This window comes from Zingiber officinale, chromosome 4A (assembly GCF_018446385.1).
Source record: "Zingiber officinale cultivar Zhangliang chromosome 4A, Zo_v1.1, whole genome shotgun sequence".
NCBI lineage: Eukaryota > Viridiplantae > Streptophyta > Magnoliopsida > Zingiberales > Zingiberaceae > Zingiber > Zingiber officinale.
Window position 1 is genome coordinate 59,598,970 of NC_055992.1, and position 21,814 is coordinate 59,620,783.

The 21,814-nt window shown below is 39.3% G+C and overlaps 1 non-coding gene across 1 annotated transcript; it reads right to left on the minus strand.

Annotated features, from left to right (window-relative positions):
• Positions 1-17,140: 17,140 nt before the first annotated feature.
• On the minus strand, positions 17,141-17,247 carry LOC121973934. The gene has a single exon (XR_006109838.1). It is a non-coding gene; the product is annotated as a small nucleolar RNA R71 (small nucleolar RNA).
• Between the last annotated feature and the right edge of the window lie 4,567 nt (positions 17,248-21,814).

Below are 21,814 nucleotides of genomic sequence, written 5' to 3' on the forward strand. Positions count from 1 at the left end.
AATATTTTGGGGCGAAACATTGCCATTTCAGAAAATTCTTCTCGGTAGTCGAAGCCTACAAGTGTCTAAACACTTGTGCTTCGCTTCTACGAGAAAAATACCCATTAAAACTATAAAAACATGAATTTATAGAAAGTTTACAGATCTATATTTTTCATAAAAATAGAAATCTAAACTCGTACTTGCTTCGCACGTGGCTCTGATACCACTGTTGTGTTTTTCGGGCCGCGAAAACCGCGTTTTCGCGTCGTGGAAACTCCGAATCACCCTAGCCGACGGATCCGTGCGAAGAGTATAGAACAAAATTTATGAGTCTGAGTTTACAACTTAGATCTACTCCTAGATCTACATGAAGAAAGAATATACCCTTGATGCGAAGCCCTTCGCAATCCCGCTTGTCCTCGGTTCGCCGGATCTCGAAAGTGTCAAAGTAGACACTTCTCTATATGTATCCACACAAGCAAGAGATGGAGAAAAATCTCTAAGGATGTGCTAGCAACCTTAGAGATCAGTAGGGAGGAGAGGGAGAGCAAGAAGAAAACTCAAGAGGAAGAAGAAGATGGAGTTACAACCACTTGAATGAAAAATCAATTTTTCATTCCACCTAAAAGTGGCCGGCCACTTCAAGGCATGTAACCCCCATGGAATATCAAGAGTCAAGTCTCTTGATCTCCTCCATGAGGTGGCATTTGGTCAAGTAAAACTTGACCAAATGAAGAAGCCTTGATGATGTGGCATTGGTCAAGTCAAAGTCAAGTCAAAACTTGACTCTTCATCTTCCTACTTAAGTCAAGTCAAAATTGACCACTTCTCTCCCTTGGTTGATCTAATCTAACCATTGGTTCAAGTCAATTTTAATTTAATGAATCTCTATTCATTGAATTAAATTAATTAAATGAGTCTAAGTCCAAATTAGACCCACTTAACACATGAACCAAATTGAGTCCAACTCAATTAGCCTACTTTGGATTACTCTTAATCCAATTTGGTTCATCATATGAACGTAATCATTTAGGTTCATCTAATGAACCTAATCTCCATCTAATTGCCCTTAGTGTGTGACCCTATAGGTTCTTGTAACGTTGGCAATGCCCCTAAACCCATTTAGGAGCATAAGAATGAGCGGTATCTAGCAACACATCATTACTACCCAAGTTACAAGAATGTTGAGATCCAACATCACCTTGTGACTACTAATTGTGACTCCTCACAAAATATGACAAGTGTCCTTCTATCCTGGACATCTAGATTGATCAATGTGAGGCATAGACTGTGTCATCCTCTAATCAATCTAAATCTTGAACTCCAAGTAGACTCACTCAATCAAATGAGCTCAATATCCTATATTGACTCATTTGGGCATGGCCATGCACTTCGTGGTCTCACTCTATCAGGAATATCGATGTCGCTCCCGTCATATAGGAAGGATAGATCCCATCTACATCACTCACATCCCTCTGCATAATTCGTTACATACCCAGTAATCTCCTTTATAGTCCACCCAGTTACGGGTGACGTTTGACGAAACCAAAGTACATAACTCCTTATGTAGGGATCCATGGTGACTTCAGGTCTAAGGACTAGTAGTCATACTAATAGCCACATGAGAAAGTATATGACACTCATATAACGATCGATGATACTTTCTCATGGCAGGTCATTCAGTATACATTCTCCAATGCATACCCATGTGTCAACTTGATATCTCTATATCCATGACTTGTGAGATCAAGTTATCGAGTTGACCTACATGCTAGTCTTATTTCATTAACATTGTCCCTGAATATTAATACTCGACTAGGAATGATTAAGAGTAGTGTTCCCTATATCATCTCACTATCGGTTCAACTAACCGATTGATATAGGTGAGAGCCGTCTACTCAAGGACGTTATTATACTTAGTTTATTTGGCACCAATACAAGTAAGTATAATAACCAAAAACCAAATGCCTTTATTTATATAAAATATGATACAATAAGTCCAAAATACAATCATCAAATGATTGGCTCTAGGGCTCTAGCTAACATGAACCAATTCTAACATATCTTTGGCTCCATACCCCTTAGACTTAAAAGCTTCTTGGTTATTTTTCTGTCCAAGTAAGACTCGCAGGTTGGAAAGATTTCCACTACCAATGAACCCAAGAGTTCATTGGTTATTATCCTTTGAATCCTACTAAAGTTAATATAACCTTGCCTTAGATGCCAAAAATATGATTGGTTCATTTTCGAAGGTTACTTTCTCTTATTAAAGTTAGAAAATGTGTTATTAATTTCCATTTATTGCATCGTGGGAGTTATTGGATTATAAATTGTCAACCAACTATCAGAACAGATAACCTCCCTATTTTTCTTAATAACAAGTTTGTTATCAAAATAGATAAAATATCTATTCTTTAATAGTTTAGAAACCGAAATCAGGTTCTTTCTAAACTTAGTACGTAAAGATAATTTCTGAAAATCCATATTTTATTCCTATCAGAGGATAAACATCTCCCACTATAACAGCTGCTACTTTTGCAGTAGTGCCCATGTAGACGGTGTTTTCCTTTTCATATAGTTGTTGGGTTTCCTGGAACCCTACAATGAATTACAGACATGATTAGTGGCATCTGTATCTACACTCCAGGTACTGGTAGATAACACCGCTAAACATGTTTCAACAACTAATGAATTAAATACACCTATATTGTTCTCAGTTCTAAGAAGACATTCTACCTTAATGTCCAAGTCCTATTTCCAATCATTATAATTGAGACTACTAAGTCTTTTCTATAGTATAACAACTAGGGGATTGACTAACATTTGAATCCTAAGAATCACAAAAATATTTGGTCAAGACCAACTCCTTAAAATCCTCATGAATTTTGTTTGCCACGATAGTGTGGATGTATACAAAATTAGAGAGGAGATTTTATCCATTAAGTTTATTATCTCGTCAACCTTACTTTATGACGAATACAATTAATAGGTGGTCTTGTCTTTGATCAAATATTTGGTCAAAACTTTGAATTTAGAATAACATTGATTCCTCAAACAATATTATTTAAATTCACCAACACCTCAAACACCAGGAATTATGCGTGCCACGTTAGTGTGGACGTATACAAATTCAACATTCATAAGAGGAGGGTTTTACCCATTAATTATCTTGTCAACCTTGAATTACCTCAAACACCATGAATTTTGTGTGCCACGTTAGTGTGAATGTATTCAAATTCAATTGTTTGTAAGAGGAGGTATTACCCATTTTATATTGTTAACCTAACTTTATGACAAATAAAATTACCTCAAACATCGTGAATTTTGTATGCCACGTTAGTGTGGACGTGTATACAAATTCAAATATTTGTAAGAGGGGTGTTTTACCTAACTTTATGACAAATTAATAATTGGTATTGCTTTGGTCCCGCAAAACAATAGCAGTGACTCCATTGGGGAGGATACTATTGAATGCGTCTAAGTGTATACAATTACTTGATACTTAGTCCATTAAATAGGATTATGTCCCTTCAGTTGGAGAAGATCACACGCTCCTAAATAATTTCCTATAACCATCCATAAAGGAAGTTTGATCTAGTGATCCGCAACAAACCCATCCGTTGTGGAGGGAGGCACTCAGAGCCAACACGCAAGCTTGTTTCATCACTTACAAACCAGTAATAGAGACCGTGGAATTTATTAAAATCCCTCTCCCACTTAGTTATTTAAAATGAGGAATTTTAACTTATGCTAGCATATAACACATGCGCACACACACAGTATTAAATTTGGAAATTAATTTTCCAACTATTATGGCATTTTCATCACTGTCCTCCGTCTGCTCCAACCCCAGCTGCTGCCACCTTTAGCCACCGCCATCGGGTCGAGACATCACATTCATCTCGCTTCTTATTCCATTGCGCCTCTGGTGCTTCAAAAGTACCACGTGTTGGTTGCTACTCGGAAAACCCAAGGGCTCCACTGTACAAAAAATTTTGTACGTGATCTGAACCTTTCCTAGCTACCATGTGTTCTTTTAAGTTAAACTTGTATCTCCTGCGGAACTTAACACGTTTGATTCCAAGTTTAACTTATATGTTCTTTTAGGTTTAGATTTGGATCTCCTGCGGAACTTAACACGTTTGATCCAAATCACCTAGGTTATAAATTCAATTAAATATTAGTTTCCAAAATTAGCTTTCAGTGCTACATGGCGAGGCACTTGGCCTTCTTGGATATGGGAGCAACCACCACCGACTTGTGACGACCCGCCTTCTACTGGCTAGGCTGTAAGGTCGGACCATCACATTATGCTGTGCTAAACTATTCCATGACCATTACTAAATCTAGGTGCGGAAGCTGTACTAATTAAAATTTTGCTTAACTATTATCATTTCTTTCTTCTATATGTGCTAAGGGGCGTAATCTAAAGTATACCTAGCATATACTACATCCCCTATGGTCAAGGAACTGAAATAAACATTTTCCAGCTGTTATCAGACCTCCCAATCGATCCACAGATCGATTGGAATGGTCGAATCGATCTAGTGATCGATTCATCATGCTACTATATGCGGAACTTGGGTTGGATCGATCCAGTGATCGATCCAGCACGCTACTGTGCTCGGGCAATATTCTGGATCGATCGGCTGATCGATCCAGGCTAACCAATCGATCCAGTAATCGATTCCGGAGCTCTCTGTTCGCGATGAAACTAGGCTGGATCGATCGGCTGATCGATCCAGACGCAGTCTGTTCGCGGAACAAGCTGCCAATCGATCCATTGATCGATTGAGGACCCCCAATCGATCCACCGATCGATTGGGGTTTCTGATTTTTGCAGCTAAGCTCTGATTTCAGCACTTGTTCGTGTCAAAATTTCTTATAACAGTTCTGAACTAAATGCAAAACATTCTAACATTACACAAATAGTGTTCTAAGCATGATTGGGTGCATGATTAACTAATTCATAGCAATTAACATACTAAGGTGCAAAATAATAAAATGCAAAAAGGTTTTAGTGCCTAAAACAAGCTTGCTGAGATTTCCTAAGATCTTTATTCCAAGTTCCATCCACACACATCTTCATCACATTGCCCTCCAGCCTCCGCTAGTCCATCTTTCCTTTACCTTTATCTGCAGTATAAGGAAAAAGTATCTGTAAGCTTTCGCTTAGTAAGAAACCATCTACCTCACTAAAACATGCATACGATGCAATTCATGATTTTAAAACATGCTATTTGAAATGTGTACTGATTAAACTAAAACATGGCATGCTATCATACAATACATGGGAACCAAAAGCTAGTCATGGCATACTATCATCTAAAGCATGTGCAACAAAAGCTGAACATAGAGCTATCATACGTAATCATAAGAGTGAGCTTAACTGAAGCATGAACTGAGCTAATCCTAGCAAATGCTAAAGCTATACTGATTTCACCTACTATTTTGTGAGAGTTTAAAACTACATATATAATAGATGAAAATACTAATCATGTTGCTGATGGGCCCGGCATCTGTACGTGCTTTGCGCGCATCCCTAACTAGACCCGGGTTTGCAAGTCCCGAATTTAGTAGGGTTACTAGGTTATCTGAACCTAGGGACGACTGTGGGAGCCCAACCAAATGGATATCTAATCCAGTACACTGCCACTGAGAAAGTAAAATACTGAACATAAGCTAAGAAATTCTTGTCTTGCTTTTACTAGGTTGTCTAAACCCAGAACTAGGTTATCTAAACCTAGAGGCGACTGTGGGAGCCCACCCATTGGACATCTAGTCCTGTAAAAGCTGTAGCATGACTATATGAGCTGTGAAATGCTTCTATTGCATTTAACTAAGCTATTAAAATGCCTAAGTTGCATTTTAACTGTGCTAGTAATTTAATCGAACACTTGGTTTGCGCTAATTCGCATCCTTTGTGCCGAAAAGCTATATACTACTAACTAAAACATGGAATTCACATGAAAGCTACTTATACTGCAGGTGAGGGGTTTCTTACCTCCTGTTCGTAGTTTCTTACGATTCTAATCGCTAGATTTTCCGGTGGAGATGATCTTCTTGACGATCTTCTCACGTCTATGCGTTCTTCTCGCAAAGAGGAGCATCCTCGTATCCTTTGTGTTGCCGAGAGGTGCTCCTAGAACCCTTGGCTTGGTGCGCCGAGAGAAGGAGAGGAGAAGGGAGAGGGGTCGGCGGAAACTAGGGTGAGGAGGAGAAAAGTTACGTTAAAGGAAATAACTCTTCACTTAATTCCTCCCTATTTATATTAAGTGGTAATCTCGGCCCAACTTGAATATAAATTTAATTGTTTCCCTTTCCTTTCAGCATGGCCCTACTGGGTTCACTTGGTTACTAAGGTTCACCATAAGTCATAGGACCCATAGGTCTCGGTAGACCCAACCCCGGGCCGGGTCTGGCCCGGACCCGGCCCGGGCCCGTAACCGGGTCAACGGGCCGGTTGCCCGTTGACCCGGTTCGCCGGGTCGAACCGGAACCGGCCCGGCAAGTTGCCGGGCCGGTTCCGGTTCATTGGATGTAAAACCGGCGAACCGCCGGTTAACCGGCGGGTTGAACCGGCGGTTCAGCCGCAGAATTTTTTTTTTTTTTTTTTTAAACGGCTTGAACCGCCGGTTAACCGGCGGTTCATAGCCGTTGGGAGGGTTTTTTAGGTATTTTTTTTCAACGGTTAGGATCATTTGACCGTTTTTTGATCAATGGCTATGATTTAGTGTCCGTTACTATCAAAACTCTATAAATAGAGAGCTTATTTCATCATTTTTCACACACATCTTCTCTACTCTTAATCTCATTTTCGTATTCTCTAATCTCTACACGCTTTCGTTTTCAATTACAATGGAAGGAGGCCGCGGAGGTGCATCATCTCGAGCTCGCAATAATGAATCCGCGGGAGGAGGACCCCAACATTCAATCCACCGATGATGAGATCGAGCATCTTCCGAATCTGACACCCGAAACACAAGGAAGTACCGATGCAATTACTTCTAAGGTTCGGGAACTTCCTCCTCTAAAGTCTTCTATTTTTACTAAACATTTTGAGAAGGTCACTCTTCCGTCGGGAGAAATGCGTGCAAAATGTAAGCACTGCAATGCTTCCTACAAATTCCAAGCTGGTGGCGGCTATGGGTCGTTGAAACGACATGTAGAAACGAAGCACCCGACGGAATATGGACTCGACCGTTCTGAAACACAATTATCAAGATTTTCTTCAATTAGCGGTAGTACCGATTCCGGATTATTTTTATATTCGGATAATAAATTAAGAGAATCATTAGCTAAATTTGTTTCCGTAGAACATCTTTCTTTTAGTTTTGGATCTAAATGCACATTTGAAGATTTTTGTAAAGAATCTCTTAATCCATGTGCTAAACGTGTTCCTAGGACTACACTTACTCGTACAATTAAAAAATTAGTAAAACAAGGAAAAAAGAATTTAATTGATGAATTTAGTAAATTATATAATAAAGTTTCTTTATGTTCCGATATTTGGAGTGATCATTGGCAAACACATTCGTATATGGGTGTGACTTGCCATTGGATCGATAACACTTGGAACCTCCAAAAAAGATTATTAGCTTATAGAGTTTTTGATGAATCACATAATGCTGATAATATCGCACAATTATTATGTTTAATTTTAGAAGAATATGGTTTAACTCATAAAATATTTTCAATATCATTAGATAATGCTAGTTCTAATACCGCTTGTATAGATGATCTAAAATTTGTTTGTCAACCTATTATTGGAGGTTTATTTTTTTCATATTCGTTGTGTATGCCATGTTTTAAATTTATGTGTTCAAGATGGTTTAAAAATTTTAGAAAGTTATATTAAACCAATTAGAATTGCAATTTCTTATTTATGGTCTCATCCATCTATAATGAAACAATGGGGTAGGTTTTGTAAAATTAATGGAATGAGACCTAAAAATTTCACGTGATGTACCAACACGTTGGAATTCAACATACCAATTATTACAAGATTCATTTCAATATAAAGAATTATTATGTTCATTTTTGCACAAAACACTAATGCTAATATATATTTATTTTCACAACAATGGAATATTTGTAGTAGTATTTGTGAAATTTTAAAAGTATTTAATGATGCAACCGAACAACTTTCCGGTGTTTATTATCCCACTGCTCAATTAGTTTTAGAAAATTTTTCTAATATAGTATTAGTTTTAAATGAACATATTAATAATGAATCTTTATCTCCTTGCATCTTAGCTATGAAAACTAAATGGGACAAATATTTTATTTAATTCCTGAAATTTATTTAATTGCATTTGCTTTAGATCCTAGATTTAAATTAGAAGTTTTACAAGAAATGTTAACTTTATCTTATGATGCTTTAATTCCAATTAAAGATTCTTCTTCCCCGATCCATTTAATATTATATATAATGTTAGAATTTATTTATATGATATTTATAATCAATATTATGCAAAATATGGAACACAAATTAATATTTCTGAAATTCAACAAACTACTAGTAGTAATTTAAAACTTACAAAAGCACAACTCTTATTAAAAGAACGGACAAAACGTCCACGGGGATCCTCAAGTTCCACACAGGAACTTGAGAATTATTTTACGACTTCTTTTGATTTTAATGAAGCAGATAGCGAAAACTTCGATATCTTAAAGTGGTGGTCATAGAAGGCTCAAAGCTTTCCCGTTCTCTCCGTGATCGCAAAAGAAATTTTAGCTTGTCCAGTGTCAACTGTTGCTGTGGAGCAGACGTTCAGTGCCGGCGGCAACATATTAGATGAACGACGATCAACTTTGTCTCCTGACTCATTGGAAGCCCAAGCATTACTGGACGATTGGACCAGAGCGGAGAAAAGAATCCAAGGAATGCAACTTTCAGATGACGAAGTTGAAGATTTTGATACTGAAGGAACAAATACGACAGGAACAGGAAATGGAAGTGAATGAAAATGTAAAAGGATAAAAATGTAAAAGAACTACGTGGGCTTTGATTCCCCTAAAGGGATACGTAGGCAACTTAAATAAGTGCAAGCCCTTTTTTTAATAAATTTTAATTTCTAATTTTTAATGTTTAATGTTTAATTTTTAATTTTTAATTTTTATTAACATATTAATCTTGAACCGTGACGAACCGTGACGAACCGTGAACCGAACCGTGAACCGGCGGTTCTGAACCGTGAACCGTAACCGTCTTGGGCGGTTAAGGTTAAGGGTCGACCTGCCTGGAACCGTCGAACCGGCGGTTCCGAACCGTCGAACCGTCGGTTCCGAACCGTGGTCAGGTCTAGGTCTCGGGTTCAATTCCCGCATAAGCTATTTTCGTTTTCTATTTATTTTTGCTACTTCCGCTATTCTAAAAAATTCCATAAAAATATTCTAAAATTCCATAAAAATCATAGAATATTCCTAAAATAAATTTTGAGAATTTTCGGGCGTTACAATTCCCCATACCTTATAAAAAGTTTGTCCTCGAACTTAGAATAACTTTGGGTACTTCTGTCTCATACTGACTTCTGTCTCCCATGTTGCCTCTTCTGCTATGTGACTGTGCCAAATAACTTTTACTAATGGTACCTCCTTATTCTGCAATTTCTTAACTGCTCGGTCTATTATCTGAATAGGCCGACTATCATAGTTGAGGTCTTCGCGGACTGGTACTGACTGGGGCTCAATCACCTGGGTGGCATCTGGGATATGCTTCTTCAGCATAGAGACATGAAATACATTATGAACAGCTGACATTTCCTGGGTAGCTCTAGCTCATATGCTACCTTGCCAACTCTTCTGCTGATAAGGTATGGTCCCACATATCTGGGACTTAGTTTGCCCTTCTTCCCAAAACGCATTACTCCCTTCATGGGAGCTACTCTGAGGAACACTAAATCCCCAACTGAAAATTCTAGGGGTCCGCGTCGTGTATCAGCATAGCTTTTCTAGCGGCTCTGAGTTGTTTCTATCCTCTGGCGGATCTGCTATATAGCTGTTGTGGTATCTGCTACTAGATCTGTCTGAAGTTCTAGTTCTTTCTGTTCACCACTCTCATACCAGCAGATTGGAGATCTACACCTCCGCCCATAGAGAGCCTCGTAAGGTGTCATACCGATAGTGGCCTGATAGCTGTTGTTGTATGCAAATTCTGCTAAACTCAGATATTTACACCAACTTCCTCTGAAATCTAGGGCACATGCTCGGAGCATATCTTCGAGTACCTAATTTACCGGCTCCGTCTGACCATCTGTCTGAGGATGGAAGGTTGTGCTAAATTTTAACTTAGTGCCTAACGCTGACTGTACACACTCCCAGAAGTGTGATGTGAACCTACTGTCCTTGTCTGAAATAATGGTTCATGGGACTCCATGTAGTCTAACGATCTCCTTGAGATACAACTGTGCTACCTGTTCCATGGAGTAGGATATCCTGATAGCTAAGAAGTGGGCTGATTTAGTTAACCTATCAACTATTACCCAAATGGTATCAAAACCATTCGTGGTTCTGGGTAGTCCCACTATGAAATCCATAGAAATATCTTCCCACTTCCATTCTGGAATTTGAATGGGCTGCAAAACTCCTCCTGGTCTCTGATGTTCTGCCTTAACCCTCTGGCAGGTTAGGCAGGTACTGACATATCGAGTGATGTCTCTCTTCATCCCAGGCCACCAAAAACGTTTCTTCAAGTCCTTGTACATTTTGGTGGAGCCAGGATTCATCGCATAGGGAGTCTTGTGAGCCTCATCTAAAATCTTTCTTCGTAGTTCCTCCTGAGCTGGGACACATAATCTATCACCAAAGTACAACACCTCGCTAGCGGACACTCTAAATTCTCCACTTTCTGATTCTGCTATCCCTTGCTTGATTTTTTGAATTTCAGGATCCTGTTCCTGAGCTGTCTGAATGTCCCCAAGCAAGGTAGACTCTAATGTCATAGTAGAGAGCTGCCCGACTATGAGTTCGAGATCGAAATCTGTGATCTCTTTCTGTAGGGGTGGTGACATGGCTGCTAGGGATAGTAAGGTAGCACTGGACTTTCTGCTAAGTGCGTCTGCCACCTTATTGGCTTTCCCTGGGTGGTAGAGGATGTCTATATCGTAGTCCTTGACCAGCTCTAGCCATCTGCACTGTCGCATATTCAGATCCTTCTGAGTGAAGAAGTACTTCAGACTCTGATGATCTGTATACACTCTGCACTGAGCTCCATACAAGTAATGTCTCCAAATCTTGAGAGCGAACACCACTGCTGCAAGCTCAAGGTCATGAGTAGGGTAATTCCTCTCATAATCCTTGAGTTGTCTGGAGGCATAGGCGATTACCTTGCCATCTTGCATCAGCACTGCTCCTAGTCCCAGTTTAGAGGCATCACTATAAATATCAAAGCGGTCTGTGTTCTCTGGTAGAGCTAGAATAGGTGCACTGGTCAATCTCCTTTTTAGCTTGCTAAAGCTGTTCTCGCAGTCCTCTATCCACTAAAATTTTCTGTTCTTCCTGGTGAGAGCTGTCAGTGGGGAGGCTATCCTGGAGAAGTCCTTTACGAATTTTCTGTAATAACCTGCTAATCCCAGAAAGCTTCTGATCTCACTAGCGTTCTTGGGTCTTTTCCAGTTACTCACCGCTTCTATTTTACTGGGATCTACCATGATACCATCCTTTGAGATGATGTGACCCAGGAAGGACACCTGATCTAACCAAAATTCATATTTCGTGAACTTGGCGTACAGCTGGTTCTGCTGAAGAGTTTGCAATACTATTTTCAGGTGCTCTGCATGTTCTTCCTGAGTTCCTGAATAGATAAGAATGTCATCGATAAATACAATAACAAATCTATCTAGGTAGTCCCTGAATACTCTGTTCATGAGGTCCATGAAAGTAGCTGGAGCATTTGTCACGCCAAAGGGCATGACTACGAACTCGTAATGTCTGTATCTAGTCCTGAATGCTGTCTTGGGTATATCCCCTTCTTTAACTTTCACCTGATGATAACCTGATCTGAGATCTATTTTAGAGAACACTGCTGCTCCTTTTAGCTGGTCGAACAGGTCATCTATTCTGGGAAGAGGATACCTGTTCTTGATTGTGACTTGATTCAGTGCTCGGTAATCTATACACAGGCGCATGCTCCCGTCCTTCTTCTTCACGAGCAATACAGGTGCTCCCCGTGGTGTGTGACTAGGGCGTATGAAGCCTTTGTCAAGTAGCTCCTGTAGTTGCTCATGAAGTTCCTTCAGTTCCGCTGGAGCCATGCGGTAAGGCGCTTTGGAGATAGGATTCATACCGGGAATAAGTTCTATCTCAAATTCAATCTCCCTGTCTGGTGCTAGGCCTGGTAACTCTTCAGGGAAGACTACTGGGTAGTCACATACGACTCGGACCTCTGCTAGCTGTTGGTCCTTGTCCTGACTGACATTGACTACATGCGCTAAAAATCCTGTACATCCTGAATCCATTAATCTCTATGCCTTCATAGCTGAGAGAAACTTCTTGGCCTTTCTCTTGGGTTCTCCGATGAACTCGAACTGTGCTTCTGCTTCAGGTTGAAATACGACTTTCTGTTTACGGCACTCTATAGAGGCACCGTATCTAATCAGGAAGTCCATTCCAAAGATGACTTCATAATCAGTCATATCTAACACTATCAGATCACAAAAGAGTTCTCTGTCTGCTATAATGACTGGCACTGCCCTGAGCCAGTGCGTGGATGCCATAATTTCTCCTGAAGGTAATGTCGTCAGAAACTGACTACTGAGTACCTCTGGGGGTATCACTAATTTCTTTGCAAATGCCCTGGATATATAAGAATGGGTTGCCCCAGTATCGAATAAGACAGTTGTACTTTGCTGTAAAATACTGATCTGACCTGTAACAACTGTCGAGGCATTCGCTACGTCCTCTCTGGTGAGTGCATAGATCCTCACATTGGTCGTAGCTGGAGGGCCTTCTAGTCTGCCCTGGCTGATGTGTGGACCATCTAAAGTGGCCTGCATCTGACGTTACTGAGGTGGCTGGCCTCCATACTGAATCGGCTGGGGTTGAGGAAGACTAATCTTGTTTGGGCACTGCTTAGCCATATGCCCTTCCTGTCCACATTCAAAGCATCCTCGTGTGCCCTTGCGACAAACTCCTGGGTGAAATTTCCCACAAGTAGCACATTTGGGATAACTAGGATGTTTGCTAGCTGGCCCTCATTTTGGGTAACTCCCTGGTTTGCGCTTGTTGCTGGAGTTCCCTTTCCAGTTAGAGCTGTGGCCCTGTTGTTTCTGAGTACCTGAGCCTCCTTGCCCCTTGGACTCTGAGGGGACTTGCTTCTACTGCTTGATATTGTTCTAGTAGTGCTCGGTGGTCAAAGCACTGCTGACTAGTTCTTCGGTGGTTTGCGGCCTATGAACGCCGCCAGCCACGTTCATTGCTATTTCCGGCCTCAGCATCTTGAGCATCAACCGGACTCGTTCTTTTTCTGTGCTGACTAGTTCAGGGCATAGACGAGCCAATCTATTGAATTTCTTCACGGCTTCCTCAACTGATAGGTTGCCCTGACGAAACTCCGTGAACTCGTCGTAGTGGCGGTTTGTGACCCGCATGTGAAAGAACTCCTCAAAGAATTCTTTCTCGAAGTCAGCCCATGTCATCTGGTTTACTGGGCGCTTCTCTCTAACTCTCTCCCACCACTATCAAAAGCAACTCCTCTATCATTTATAGATCAAGACCAACTCCTTGAGGGGCTTTCCAAAAGATATCTTAAGCAAATTTGACTAATGTATTTATGTTTCCTATTGTGTAATCTTAGCTATTTATGAAAGGAAACTTGAAATTAACTACTAATCTGTGCACAAAATAGTGTTAGATAGAACTTGTTCCCTTTATGTACCCTTCCTTATCTTCAGAACATCCAATATATGCATGTTTGCCTCATATACTAGTTGAAGGAATAATATCAAACAAAATGACTTGGCTCTTCATAATGAATTCTCTAATTGAATATTATGTTGCATAAACATAAGGAGTTCTAGCCTAAATGATAAATCAGATAGTCACATAATGTCGGAAGAAACAGCTTATAATGAGTTTCCAAATAGAATAATAACTTTGATCGAACATATGATGCTGGGTGAAATGAATAGGCCAAATATATATGAGTAAAAATTCCTGAACTAAACAATGAATCGAACGAACATGTAATGCTGAGCGAGATAAATGGATCGGATATATATGAGCAATGTATAATGAATTCCCAGATTGAATAATAAATTGGTTGGACATATGGTTCTAACTGAAATAAACAAACCAGATATATATAAGTAATGTATAATAAATTCCCGAACTGAATAATAAACTAGTCGGACATATGGTTTTGAGGGAAATAAATAGACTGGATATATATGAGTACATTTATAATGAATTCCCAGACTGAATAATAAATTGATCGGATCTGTGATGCCGAGAGAAATAAATAGACCAGATATATATGAATTATGTATAATGAATTCCCGGACTGAATAATATTTATGATACCGAGCAAAATAAATAGATCGGATATTTATGAACATTCCATTGATGAATCCCTGTACTGAATAATAAATCGATCAAATCCATGATGTCGAGCGAAATAAATAGACCAGATATTTATATCTTTACTAATATCTGGAATTAATATGCTTTAAAGTCATAATTTGACTGTTTGAAGTTAAAAATTGAGCTTCATATGTAGAGTTTAAAGTCTTTGGTCGTCTGTTTAAAGCGATCGATCGACTATGGGGCTTAAATTCTCCGATCATCCATTCAACGTAATTGATTGATGTGTGTAGACTTTATACACTTGTTTAGCATGTTTTGACGCACAATCTTATATTTTATACATGCTTTTTCTATGCACTTTCATGATCCTTGCTTTACTCTTAGTATAATTACTTTTCTTTGTTCGGAGATCTACTCTTGTGTATTTTCTGCTTTCAGAAGTCGAATTTAGAGAAGAATTGATGCTTGTAGCCAATTCTACAATCAAACGAAGGGAAACGACACTTGCTATGACTGCCACACAGCCATTCCAAAGGAAAATAGCCTTGGCCGTGTGGGGACAACAGGGTTATGTAGCATCAGCAGAAAGGAGAATGACATGGCCATGTGAGAGCCACACGGTCGTGCCACCTTTTGAGCCAACCAGTACACGGGCGTGTAGGGTTACACGACCGTGCATCCTTTCCAGAGCCAAAGAATGACATGGTCGTGTGTACCACACGACCGTGTGACATTTCCAGAGATGAACACTAGCTAGGTCGTCTGGATCTGCATGGCCGTGCAAGCCAGCCAGGACAAAGCTTGGTACGGCTTGTGAGAGTCACACGACCGTGTGACCTTGGCCGAGAAGGAAATTGGCAAGGCCGTGTGGATTCACACGGCCGTGTCATGGGTCGTGTGGCACCCAAATACCCTCTTCTATATAAAGGGCTTCTTCCTCTTTGAAAAGGGGAGGTTCTCCCTTTGGGGGAGAGCAATTCTTGAGGCTTCCTTCCACATCTTAGGCGTGGTTTCCAGCGATCAAGAGGCATTTCCGTCCAAGATTCGACTCCGATAGCATGGATTGGTTCCGAAGATCACTCGTCGTCTTTAGATAAGCATTTCCATTCTATCTTCTTGATTGAGATCGGAATGTTTACGATCTTCTCGTCTTTGATTCTTTTCTTGTATTCTATGGAGTAAATCTTATTGTTCTAGGATGGAGGGAGTATTTGTGATATAAATTGATGTAATATTCAAGGATTTGCCATCTTCTTGATTCAATGATGTTGTTATGTTTTGTATCAATTCAATCATGCATGGATTGTTGTATTTTGTACCTAATTACCATTCTTGATTGGTTGTTTGTATTTCTTGTGGAATCTTGTAGAGGAATTCTCTAAATTGTATACCCAAGGGGCATCGTGTCAGGGTTGCCCTGCTAACGGACATTTAGAGGATCACCTTGAGGGGTGAAGTAAGAACCTACAAAGAAGTAAGATGGATTGATGTGCTAAATTCTATATCTTAATGTGACTTGATTAGTGAAGTGTTTCTATGTTGTATACCCGAGGGGCGTCGTGACAGGGCTACCCTGCTAACGAACTTCATAGGGATTATAACTATTTGATTGCTTAAGGTTTAGATGAGAGTCCTTGACCGATGTTTCTCTGCAGGAAATAACCGGCGACTTCTTACAAATACATTACAATTGAGGATAAGGATTGGTAGTACATTGATGAATATCACAAAGAAACCAAAACTCCTAGAACCCTCACAAAACTAAGTTCCTGCATTTAACCCTTTTTACTTCTATTCTTTAGTTGTTTCTTAGATCATATAATCTTTTGTTTGATTGATTAGCTAATTCACTTTGAGATATCTTTAGTGGTTATAACCATTCCCTGTGGATTCGATATCTTTTTATTACTGACGACATAACCGTACACTTACGGTGCGTAACAAGTTTTTGGTGTCATTGCTGAGGACTGAATCTATAACATTAGAGATTATCATTTGAGTTAGACTAAACTTTTCTTTTCGATTCTTTTCTTTTCTTACATCTAACTCGCAACTAGTTTTCTAATTCTATTATGAAATTCTTTCTTGCATTATTTCTTTGCATTCGTTATTCTTTTCTTTGAATCAAATTCTTTAATCTTGTTCTTGTATGCGAAGATCTAACTTTGCAGGTGATTTACTTCCTCTTGATCCTGAGATTGATAGAACCTTTCATAGAAGGAGAACCTCTCAAAGACATCAAGAAGAACAAGAACATTCAAATATGGTTAATAAACCACTTAAGCATTATGCAACACCTTATGCCATAGGGTTTGGTTCAAGCATTATAAGACCCTCTGTTGAAGCTAATAATTTTGAGATCAAGCCTACAATAATCTCTATGGTTCAACAAAATCAATTTGGAGGTGGACCGCATGAAGATCTTAATCAACATTTGGAAGTCTTTTATAAAATCTGTGGTACCATGAAAATGAATGATGTTCCTTTAGAAGCAGTGAGACTATTATTGTTTGGGTTTTCTTTATGAGATAGAGCTAAATAATGGCTGAATTCTTTACCTCCTAATAGCATTACCACTTGGGAACAATATGAGCAATAATTCTAAGACAAGTTCTATCTTTCGAGTAAGATTGCTCATATGAGAAACCTTATTACAAGCTTTAAACAATCAGACTTGGAATCTCTATTTGAAGCATGGGATAGATACAATAGTATGCTCAGACAATGCCCACATCATGGATTGGAGAAATGGTTGGTGTTGCACACATTTTATAATGACATCAATTATCATACTAAGGTGTCTCTTGATTCAACAGTTGGAGGGACACTCATGAATAAAAGTTTAGATGAGGCTGAAGATATAATTGAAAGTGTAGCACAGAATCATCATCAATGGGCAACAGAGAGAAGTGGAGGCTATTCTTTTACAAACCCAACAAAAGCATCAGGAAAGTTTGATGTAGATGCAGTTACCTTAATGACTGCAAAGTTGGATGCTCTTACTAAGAAGATAGAAAATATGGGAACAAACTCTAACACGGTAAATGTCATAGTATGTTGTTGTGAAACATGTGGAAGTTCTGATCATTCTCAAGACTCATTTCCTTTGAGAGCTATTTCTGCACAAATAAATTAGCTAGAGCAATGTGATGCTATCATGGGTTTTAATCAGAGACAGAACAATCCATTTTCAAACACATACAACTGGGTGGAAGAATCATCCTAATTTTTCTTATAGAAATAATCAAGAACAAGGACCATGTATGAGGGCAAGACAAAGTTTCCAGCCTGGGCATTTTAAAATTTTCAACAACAACAATCTTCTCAAGGCTATAAATTTCTAAAATTGAGAAGATGCTTGAGTAAATTATCTCCAATCAAAATGAAATAAAGTAAGATATTTTGAAGCTAACTCAGAGAATGGATAATTCTGACAAGTATCAAAAGATTCAAGATAGCCAAATTACCCAGTTAGCTTCATCATCTTCAAGAGCACCAGGTCAATTGCCTGGAAAACCAAATATTAACCCAGTAGAGCACTGCAATAGAATTGAGCTTAGGAGCGGGCGGACCTTGGGTGATCCCCAAGTGACTGCTCCAAAAGGGATGAAAAATTGAAGAAGAGCTCTCTCCTCCAGCACTTGAAGCAATCCACATCCAAGATAAAGAGGAGAGTACCAATAAGGTTGAAGAGACTCTTCCACTTAACCCTCAAAGTCAAGTAGTTCCTGTCCCTTAAATATTAGTTATGTTAAAGAAGGATGAAGAATTTGGCAGATTTTTGGAAAAAGTTAAAGAAATTTGTGTTGAAGTTCCTTTAATTGATGCAATCATACAAATGCCAAAGTTTTCCAAATTTCTGAAGGACATCATGTCAAACAAAAGAAGAAAAGGAGACATCGAGACCATAACACTCACTGAGGAATGTAGTGCTTTGTTTGAAAAGAACACTTCCCCAAAGCTTAAAGATCCAGGAAGCTTTTATATTCCTTGCAATATAGGAGCTGAATTTATAGAAAAATCTTTTTGTGATTTGGGGGCAAGTGTTAGCCTCATTCCATATTCAATTTGTAATAAATTAGGTCTCAAAAACTTTAAACTTACTACTATGACACTACAATTAGCTGATCATTCTTGTAGGTATCCTATGGGCATTATTGAGGGCGTGCCAGTAGAGGTTGGTGGGATTATAATTCCCACAGATTTTGTGGTACTCAACATTGTAGAAGATCCAAAAATTCCTATCATCTTAGGAAGATCTTTCCTTGCTATAGCTGGAGCAATTATTGATGTTAAAAACCATAAACTTTCATTGGTAATTGGTAAGGAAAGGTTAGAATATGATTTATCAAATTCTTCTAACCATGTCTCTTCTCTCTTGGTAAGTGTTTACAGTGAGGTGGACACTTACAAACTAGAGGATTGGAATTTCCATCCTCACTGGAGGCCGCCGGATAAGGGACATGATTCGGCAAGTGATATTGGGAGAAGGCCTCCCAACAAAAATGCAAAATATATCTGCCCTCTGAGGGCAAGAAAATGAGAAAAGGACTAAGAAGATCGATCAAGCTAATGACCTTAAACAAGCGTTTCTTGGGAGACAACCCAAGGGTTCTTTAGTATTTTTCAGTTTAAATTTTTATTTTCATTAGTTAGGACTTTTAAATTTATTGTTAATTTTGTTTTCAGGTTGTTTTTTTCCACTTTCATGAGCTAGCCATGATTACTTCATGGGCATGGAAGCATTGGAGAAGCCGGAAAGGAGTAAAATCATCCAATATTGAGCAAAACAAAGCTTGGCCCTGTACTAGACACGGTCGTGTAAAGCTTACAGAGAAGAAGGAGCACATGGTCGTGTGACTTTCACGGGTCATGTGACTTGCACAGGTCGTGTGAACTCATAAGAAGAAGAGATGTGCTCGGTCGTGCACCACGCATGACCGTGTGAGAAATACAGAGAAGAAGGCTGCACTGCCCATGCCAATCAGCACGGTCATGTAGAATTTCCTGAGAAGAAGAAGGATCTGGCAGTGTCTCAAACACGACCATGTGAACAAGACTGAGGAGAAGGTTGCTACGCCCGTGCAAATCAGCACGACCGTGCGGACCTACCAGAGAAGGAGAAGGTTAGGGCCGTGTAGATCTACACGGCCCGTGTGGAGTGATTTTTCCTTGGCCGTGTCTATAAGACATGGTCGTGCCTAGGTCGTGTTAGGCACACACCCCCATACCCTCAAGTCACCTCTCTCTCCTAAATTCTTCTCATCTTTAACCTTTCCTCTAATCTTCTTAGATCTAGGTCTTAAAACTCATTTCTCTTCACAAACTTTATCAAGATCTAGATTTTAACAATACTTTTCTCTTCTCCTATCTCCGAGATCTGCAATTCATTGTTTTGAAGATCCTACTTTTTTGAGATTTATTCTTACAAGATCTTACTTCTCCAACAAAACAGTGCCTTTCCCTACTTAAGCTTGACAACATGTCTAATATTTTGAAGAAACTTCGCAAGGGAAGCGGTGGATCAAGCGGAGGAAAGGAGCCAACAAAGGAAAAAAGGAAAGTAACCAACAAAGGGTAAAGGAAAGAGGATTGCACATGACGAAGGTAATGACAATAAATTCAATATTGTGTTTAGAAATGAGAATCATAAATCTATATTTGAAATTTTTGTTAATAGAAAGATTGTGTGTACACGATATATGGACCCGATTGTTTTGGATATTCTAGGAATTAGAGATGATATAGATTGGATGATTGGGTCTATGGATTGGAATGATATTATGTACACACATCTACCTATATATCCTCGTATCATACAGGAGTTCTTGAGTTCACTAGATGTTCACTTTATTAATAAAGATAATTATGTTGGAAAAATAACTTTTAGATTAATGAATCAAGAGTTTCAATGGATATTTAGTGACTCCAATAATTGTTTTAGATTGTCTACCGGTAGCTCTCGCAGGATTGACTCAAGATTCAATTAGAATCATTTTTGGAGTTTGATCACTGGATTAGATCAACCTTATGAGCCCTCTAGAGCTAAGGCTTCCCATATACAAAACCCTATTTTTAGGTACTTACATCGTGTTATGAGTAAAACTATCTTTGGTAGAGGGGAAAGTGATGGAGTCATTAAGAAAGTGGAGCTTTATGCTTTGTGCGCTATATTACATAAGGTTGACTTTGATTGCAGTTTCCATTTTTTGCAAACCTTGGTGAGAGCTGGGAAGGCATCCTCGAGAACAATTATTTTTGGTGGGTTGATTACTCAAATAGCTGTAAATTTGGGTTATGATCTAGATGGGTTAGAGATCATCCATGGCAATAACATGATTGATATAGATGCGTGTCTTGCCATGACAATGATTTGTCGGGATGAGAATGGTTTTGCTTTTCCTAGGAAGAATGATTTTCCATTACCTCTTCCTTATCCCGAGCGAACCTCTATTCACAACCCTGCTAATTGGGTAATCACTGATATAGATCCTGAGAATGTTCCTTCCATATCCGGAGACACTGAGCCCCACCTTGAGCCCTCATCATCAGGACACCCGCAGCCTTCTGTGTTGGGTCTTTCGGGTCGCGACAACCGCATTTTCGCGTCGCGGAAACCCCGAAACCCCCGCCACCGGATCCATGCGAAGAAAAAATAAAACAAAATACGAGTATGAGTTTCTAAAGTCTAGATCTACATTAGATAAGAGCGTTACCCTCGATACGATGCCCTTCGCTATCCCGCTAGTTCAACGGTTTGCCGGATCTCAAGATTATCAAAGTAGACAACCCTCTAGAAGTATCCACATGAACAAAATTAGGTGGAGGGGACCAAACAAAGGTGTGCTAGCACCTATGGTGTTCAGCCAAGAAAGGAGAGGGAGAGCTTGAGGAAGAAGATGATGGAATGAATGAGAATTACACAAAATGAAAACTCACTAATGCAATTGATGTGGTCGGCCACATTAAGAGGTGTTGTAACCTCCATGGAATGCCAAGAGTCACAACTCTTGGTAACTCCCATGAGGTGGCATCCTACTTAAGCAACCATGAAGATGTGGAGCATCATCATTGTCCCACTCAATGTCAACTCACCAATGAGGTGGCATAAAGTCAAGTCAAACTTCACTCTTCATCTTCCTCTCAAGTCAAGTCAAACTTGACTTAATCTCTCTCATGGTTGATCTAATCCAACCATTTAATTCAAGCCAATTTAATATATAATGAATCTAATTTATTTAATTAAATTGATTCAATGAGTCATAATCTAAATTAGACTCATTGAACACATGAATCAACTTGAGTCCAA